The sequence below is a fragment of the Schistocerca nitens genome, chromosome 7 (assembly GCF_023898315.1).
Source record: "Schistocerca nitens isolate TAMUIC-IGC-003100 chromosome 7, iqSchNite1.1, whole genome shotgun sequence".
Taxonomy (NCBI): domain Eukaryota; kingdom Metazoa; phylum Arthropoda; class Insecta; order Orthoptera; family Acrididae; genus Schistocerca; species Schistocerca nitens.
In genome coordinates, this window is record NC_064620.1 from 281,358,318 (window position 1) to 281,365,869 (window position 7,552).

The window sequence follows — 7,552 nt, forward strand, 5'->3', positions numbered from 1 at the left end:
TACTGGCATCCTACAGCGCATGCGTCAGGTGTTGACATGCGCAGCATAGCCGAGTTGTACGTGCTGCCCTCGGTGGTGAAAATAAAAGTTCATCTAGTCATTGAGTATCGAATGACACTGTCGATTCCGCAGTGATTGTATAATTTTAATAACAGGATTCCAATTTTTATCCAGCTGAAAGCCGTTGTCACGATTTATAAGATTATTGGCAAGACGTATTTCCACTGATTCCTTGATTACGGAATCCCAAAAACCGGAAACCGGGGATAAAATTTTTGTTCCATTGTATTCCATTGAATGTCCCAATGAAATGCAGTGCTCTGCTACTGCCGATTTTGACGGTTGCCGCAGACGGGTGTCCATGAACGATGTATAGAACATGAAAGATACACACACAAGATTTTGACGGTTGCCGCAGACGGGTGTCCATGAACGATGTATAGAACATGAAAGATACACCCGTCTGCGGCAACCGTCAAAATCGGCAGTAGCAGAGCACTGCATTTCATTGGGACATTCAATGGAATACAATGGAACAAAAATTTTATCCCCGGTTTCCGGTTTTTGGGATTCCGTAATCAAGGAATCAGTGGAAATACGTCTTGCCAATAATCTTATAAATCGTGACAACGGCTTTCAGCTGGATAAAAATTGGAATCCTGTTATTAAAATTATACAATCACTGCGGAATCGACAGTGTCATTCGATACTCAATGACTAGATGAACTTTTATTTTCACCACCGAGGGCAGCATGTACAACTCGGCTATGCTGAGCATGTCAACACCTGACGCATGCGCTGTAGGATGCCAGTACATTTCACATGCGCGAGATTCGGCATAAATACCGCGACTGCACCTGGGCTCTTCAGTAGTTGTGTACTCACCTGATGATGGCCGGACGTCTCTGGGCCGAAATATCGTGGCAGAATGTCGACGGGATCCGGCTGAATACCCGGAAATTATTAGAAGAAGAAATACGCCGGGAAAATTTCAGAAGTCACACATAATCTACAGTTCGACTGGGGAGACTTATCTGACTCTTTACTAAACATTTTTCTCCCATGCTAACTAACCTACAGCAACATCCACCTATGTCACACATGGTGCTACTTTTATCGTAAACTAAAAATCACCAACATACTCTTACTGTAATGAAGAAAGAATTAGGCAAAAATTGTCTTTTGATACACTGCACAGCTACCTTCTAGACTGCAGTCACATGTAAAACACGAGAATATACACGAAATACAGATGTTTGCTGAACATAAGTTTTAGGTGGCGGAAGACACGAAATGAGTGAAAACTAAGTCATGATGTCTTTTAATAACAATCTTAAACGGAAATATCAGGAAATTATGAAAGGTAAGACATCAAAACAACATGTAAAGACTAGATGGTACCAGGCATTAACACTGGAATGTAAACACCCCATAGATAGTCAATGAATGTAAGTTTTAAATCACTGAATACAAGAAACAAATGAAAACTAAAAAGCCATGATATATCTAACAACAATATTGAATTGACACTATGTTGCATTATGCAAAACACTGAAATGTATCCCAAAGCAACATGTAGTGCTATTCGCGAGTGAAACAGGGTTGGACAGCTCAGTTAATGGTACAAAAAGTACCCTCCGCCATACACCATTAGGTGACTTACGGAGTATGATGTAGATGTAGACATAGCACTGCCGAAAATGCTGGAGATGGAGCTGTCAGAGCACTTAGTGTCTGAAACCATCTGCCACAGCTACTAACTACCCATCTTTGGATTTCCCGCCAATTTACACTTAGGACAACTGGGCTCTGCATTGTGAGATCATATGAGTGGGGAAAAATCTTCTAGCACAACTGGGCTACTTTAAATTTCCTGCCTTTTTTCAAAAAATTTCCTGTCATTTTAAATGTAGGGCAATTGGCCTATATCAGAGGGATGATGGTGGGGGGGTATCTGGCAGCAGTGCATCATATCGTAGGGGAGAGGGTGAGGGGGAAATCTGACAACAGTGCAGCCAGTGCTCATAGGTACCCAGCTCCACTACTTCGGTTGTTGCCGCCCCTGTAAGTATGTGTAGAGACGGCCACTCTGTCAGCGGCGCTCCTACATAAGGTGTGCCCAAGTTGTCATTGCTTTTTCTTCCTTCATGCTCCATCCTCTCTCTTTAGACCCTTGCTGGTTTATCCCTTGGAGCGACTATCAGTAGAAGAGCAATGTTTTGAATGTTTTCTTTACAATCTTTGTGCGCTCCCACATATTATTTGGTTTAAATTTATATGCGGCCTTTTTCCACAACTAGGTTCTATTTTTAATGAAGATTTTTCCGATAGATTAACTTCCGCTGTCCCCTCCCACTGCTATGGGCACTGGTAAATTCTTTTTCTTTCCTATTCTAATATGATCTTTTTGTGTCGAGAAGTGTGGGAAGAAAGATATTCCCTACCCACAAATTGTACGGTATTTATCCTGATTGAATGTGAATTACCTTCGCCAGCTGAGCAACATCCTTCAAAAGTCTATTCCCCCCCCCCCCCCCCACCCTTCTCCCTGCATTACCACAAGTGTAGAGCACACACTATCGTACTACAACCATATCACAAGTGGTTTATGCAACTAATACGCCAAATAATTTTGACTCTAGAGTTTATTTATTTACTTTTTGTCGTCAGTCCTCTGAGTAGTTGCATTCGGCCCATCACGACTTCCTTTCCTACGCATGCACACAAGGTCCTCAATTATTTGTCAGATATTGTCCAATCTCTGGTTATCCCTACAGTTTCTAACCTTTGCAGCTCCCTCTAACACCCTGAGAGTTATCCTATGACGTCTTAACACATTTCCTTTCATTATATCCCTTCTCCTTGTCCGCGTTTCTTACATATTTTTTCCCCTTTTCCTCAAATCTAGTGCTTTGTCTGATACTAGTAGTTTTGTGAGAAATGCAATCTTTGCCTCAGCTATTTAGCTTTTAATGTCCTCCTTGCTTCGTCCATCAGAGGTTATTTTGTTTCCAAGGCCCAGATTTGCTTCACTTTGTCTAATTCGTGATCACCAATTTTCATGTTAATCTCATTTCTGATGCTTCTCGTCACCTTCATCTCTCTTCGGTTTTCTCCCAATCCATATTATTCACTGAGGAATGGCAGTTATTATCAGCGAATCTTATCACTGATATTCTGTCAGCCTGAATTTGAGTCCCTCTTTTGAGTCTTTTATTTCCGTCATAGCTTCTTGGATGTACAGACTGAACAGTAAGAGAGAGAAATATTACATCCTTGTGTTACATTATTTTTAATCCGCGTACTTCATTCTTGTTTCTTATACGTAGTGTATATTATTCGTCTTTCTCTAGAGCTTACACAATTTTTTGAGAACTTCGAACACCTTCCACTACTTTACATTGTTGAACGCTTTTTGTACGTCGACAAACACTATCAAGTGTCTTGGTTTTCTCTTAAGTCTTGCGTCCATCATCAACAGCAATGTCAGAATTTACGGTCTGGATTCTTTAATTTTCCGAAATCCAAAATGGTCGTCGCCTAACAGATCATCACGTTTTTGTGTGTGTGTGTTGGGGTTTATGGGCGCTCAACATCGAGGTCATCAGCGCCCTACGTTTTTGTTTTCCATTCATTGTACACACAGTTGTTGGTATTCTGAGCTATAATACTTTTAATGTCTTTCAATATTGGAAATGTTGTTGCTATCTCTCTAGGTACATTTAGACGAACGAAAGATAACATATACATCAGTAAAAACGAAATATGCGTTTCCGACCTTTAGTTCTCTATCTCAAGCTAATCATTTAGGACCTTCTACCATGCCTGTGATTTGAACCGAAAGGCTTAGCAGCCTTTATACGCATTTCCATTCCTTATAAGTGGCCTAACCAGTCAAACATTAGAGTTTAATTGCTGTTACCACAGTTAAGCGGACGTTTCCATTAGCTAACTACTCCATTAATTCTGCCGGGCACTTAATAGTGATTTGCAGAGTATCCATGTAGATGTAGATCATATCACAGATCGCTAATAACGCTGAGGAAAAATGAGTAACCCCGACTTAATCGGGGATTGAGCCCAGGGCATCTCAAATTGCAGACTGACAATAGTGCATCTACCAAGCTGCATTGTGAGCCTCTTATCACGAATGATAGAGAGATGGTAATATGCTGGACTAAAGGTACAATCTCTATTACTGGATTTTGTACTTGGTCGTGACTACACTGTTGGAGACATCTAGTACTCTAAGTTTTCTTTCGTTTAAATGTACTTGGAGAGATCACAACAATATTTTAAACACCAAAAAACAATAAAAATATCATAGCTCAGAATATCAAGAAATTTGCTAATTGCGTGTAATTATAAGTGGCGAACTGTGTGCGGTCATTTGAATTCATTGCTAGCTGAAGAAAATGTCCACATTCCTAAAGTGTGACTACAAATATGGAAGTTTCTGCTGATACAGATGGCAAATATTCGTTAGCAGAAGGAAGATAAAAACAATTATGACTACAAATTTATTATCTTTAAGTTGTAGATTGTCTGAATCCCAATTTCCATTTCAAGTTAGTTGAAAAAAATGATACAAGTGAAATGCTGACAACCCAAATTATAGTACTTGAAAACGAACTTCAGATGCGAATTGTGTAGGGAAAAACAATAATAATATAGCGGATGGAGAATACGAACCCTCAACTAATTACCGTATGTAACATTTTCAGCTTGTAACACAAATTGATAATTCGTTGAGAAGTGTGTAGCTAGCCATCAATATGAGTACCACACGACGAAATTGATATAATTGCCGCTTTACTTGTACTCAACCGGCTCAGAACTTGAGAGCATTACCACTTCACCAGTAGTCGTCGATACGAAAAATCTGATAATAGGCTGTAACCACTTCACAACCACTTCACCAGTGGTCACCCGTAAGAGCTCACGAGACAGAATGTTAAATAAACAAGACAAATATGCAGCTGTCGACAGGAGTCAGTTTTAATACTGTGATGTGAAGCTTTTAACGATGCAATGTCAAGGCTCCTACATTCATAGGTGCGACGCCACAAAATAGTGATCTCCTCAGGTACTAACTGCCTTCTAATGATTACCACTAACTCTGAAACGACGATAAATTTTCAAGCGATACTTCAAGAGCATTTAAGAGTGCTCTGGGATAAGACAGGTGTCTTAAAGTTAATGTAACCCTTTTTTGTCATGTCTTCTGGCTGGTTTGATGCGGCCCGCCCACGATTTCGTCTCCTGTGCCAGCCGCTTCATCTCAGAGTGACATTTGCAAGCTACATCCTCAGTTATTTACCTGATGAATTCCAATCTCTGTTTTTCTCTACAACTTTTGCCCTCTAGAGTCCCCTCTAGTCCATGGAAGTTATACCATGATGTCTTAACAGGTGTCCTACCATTCTGTCCCATCTTCTTGTCAGTGTTTCCCATATATTCCTTTCCTCTCTGGAGAACCTCCTCATTCCTTATCATATCAGCCCATATAATTTTCAACATTCTTCTGTAGCACCACATCTCAAATGCTTCGATTCTCTTCTGTTCCGGTTTTCCCACAGTCCATGTTTCACTACCATACAATGCTGTGCTCCAAATGTATATTCTCAGAAATTTATTCTTCAGATTAAGGTCAATGTTTGATACTAGTAGCCTTCTCTGGGCCAGGAGTGCCGTTTTCACCAATGCTGGTCTGCTTTTTATGTCGTGCTTGTTCCGTCCGTCATGGATTATTTGCTGCATAGGTAACAAAATTCCTTAACGTCATCTACTTTGTGATCAGCAATCCTGATATTAAGCATCTCACTGTTCTCTTTTCTGGTGCTCCTCATTACTTTCATCTTTCTTCGATATATTCTGTACTCATTAGATAGTTCATTCCATTCAGCAGATCATACAATTCTTCTCAACTTTCATTGAAGATAGCAATGTCATCAGCACATCTTATCATTGATATCCTGTCACGCTGAATTTTAATTCCACTAATGCCCTTTCTTTTGTTTTCGGCATTGCTTATTCGATGTATAGATTCTACAGTAGGGACAAAAGACTACAAACCTGTCCTACACTCTTTTTAATCTGAGCACTTCGTTCTTGGTCTTCCGCTCTTATTGTTCCTTCTACGTTCCTGTACATGTTGTGTATTACCTGTCTTCCCCCATAGCTTACACCTGCTTTACCCAGAATTTCGAACATCGTACCATTTGACAATGTAGACGCTTTCTCCACGTCGCAAATCCTATGAATGTGTCTTGATTTTCCTTCAGTCTTGCTTCCATTATTAACCGCAACGCCAGGACTGCCTCCCTCGCATCTTCAACTTTCCTAAAGCCAAACTGATTTTCGTCCATTACATCCTCAGTTTTCTGTTCTATTCTTCTGTTTATTATTTTTGTCGGAAACTTGGACATATGAGCTGTTAAGCTGACTGTGCGATAATTCTCGCACTTGTCGGCTCTTGCAATCTTCGGAATTGTGTGGATGACTTTTTTCCGCAAGTCAGGTGGTATATCGCCAGACTCATACATTATACACACCAACGTGGATAGTCGTTTCATTTCCGTTTCCCCCAGCGATTTTAGAAATTCCAACGCAATGTTAGCTATCCCCTCTGTCTTATTCGATCTTAAGTCTCCAAAACTATTTTAAATTCTGCTTCTAGTACCGGATTCCCCAGCTCTTGTGTATCGACTCCTGTTTCTTCTTCTATCACGTCGTCAAACAAGTCTTTCCCCTCTTAAAGGCCTTCAATGTACTCTTTCCACCTATCCGTTCTGTCCTATGCTGGAATTCCCAGTGCACTCTTAATGTTACCACTCTTGCTTGTAATTTCACCGAAAGTTGTTTTGACTTTTCTGTCTGCTGAGTCGGTCCTTCCAACAATCATTTCATTTTCGATTTCTTCCCATTTTTCCTGCTGCCATTCCGCCTTAGCTTCCCTGCACTTCCTGTTTATTTTTCTTGTATACCTGTATTTCTGAGTTTCCCCAAACATTTGTATACCTCCTCCTTTCATCGATCAACTGAGGTATTTCTTCTGTTACCCATAGTTTCTTCGCAGCTACCTCGTATGTATCTGTTTTTGTTTCCAACTTCGGTGATTGACCTTTTTAAGATGTCCATTCGTCTTCAACAGAACTGCATACTGAGCTATCTCTTATCGCATTATCTGCAGCCTCAGAGAACTTCAAGTGTATCTCTTCATCCCTTAGTACTTCCTTATCCCACTTCTTTGCAAATACAATCTATTAGCCAGTAAACCGAACAAAGTGTAATGTAATGAGGGATAGCAGATAGGAAATTAGCGATAATCTGTCGGCCCCTGGTAGCTGAGTGGTCAGCGCGACAGGATGTCAATCCTAAGGGCCCGGGTTCTAACAGTGAAACAAATCAGTGTTCACGTGCTTATATATGCCTTTCCTTCCACCATGAATAGCTTCCTTCCTCTCCTTTCAGTGTCCTATACTCTCGCTCACCACCCGTATCAAACAAGCTCTACGATTGCACCGTCCACTGCTTCCTAGTGTCTTGTTCT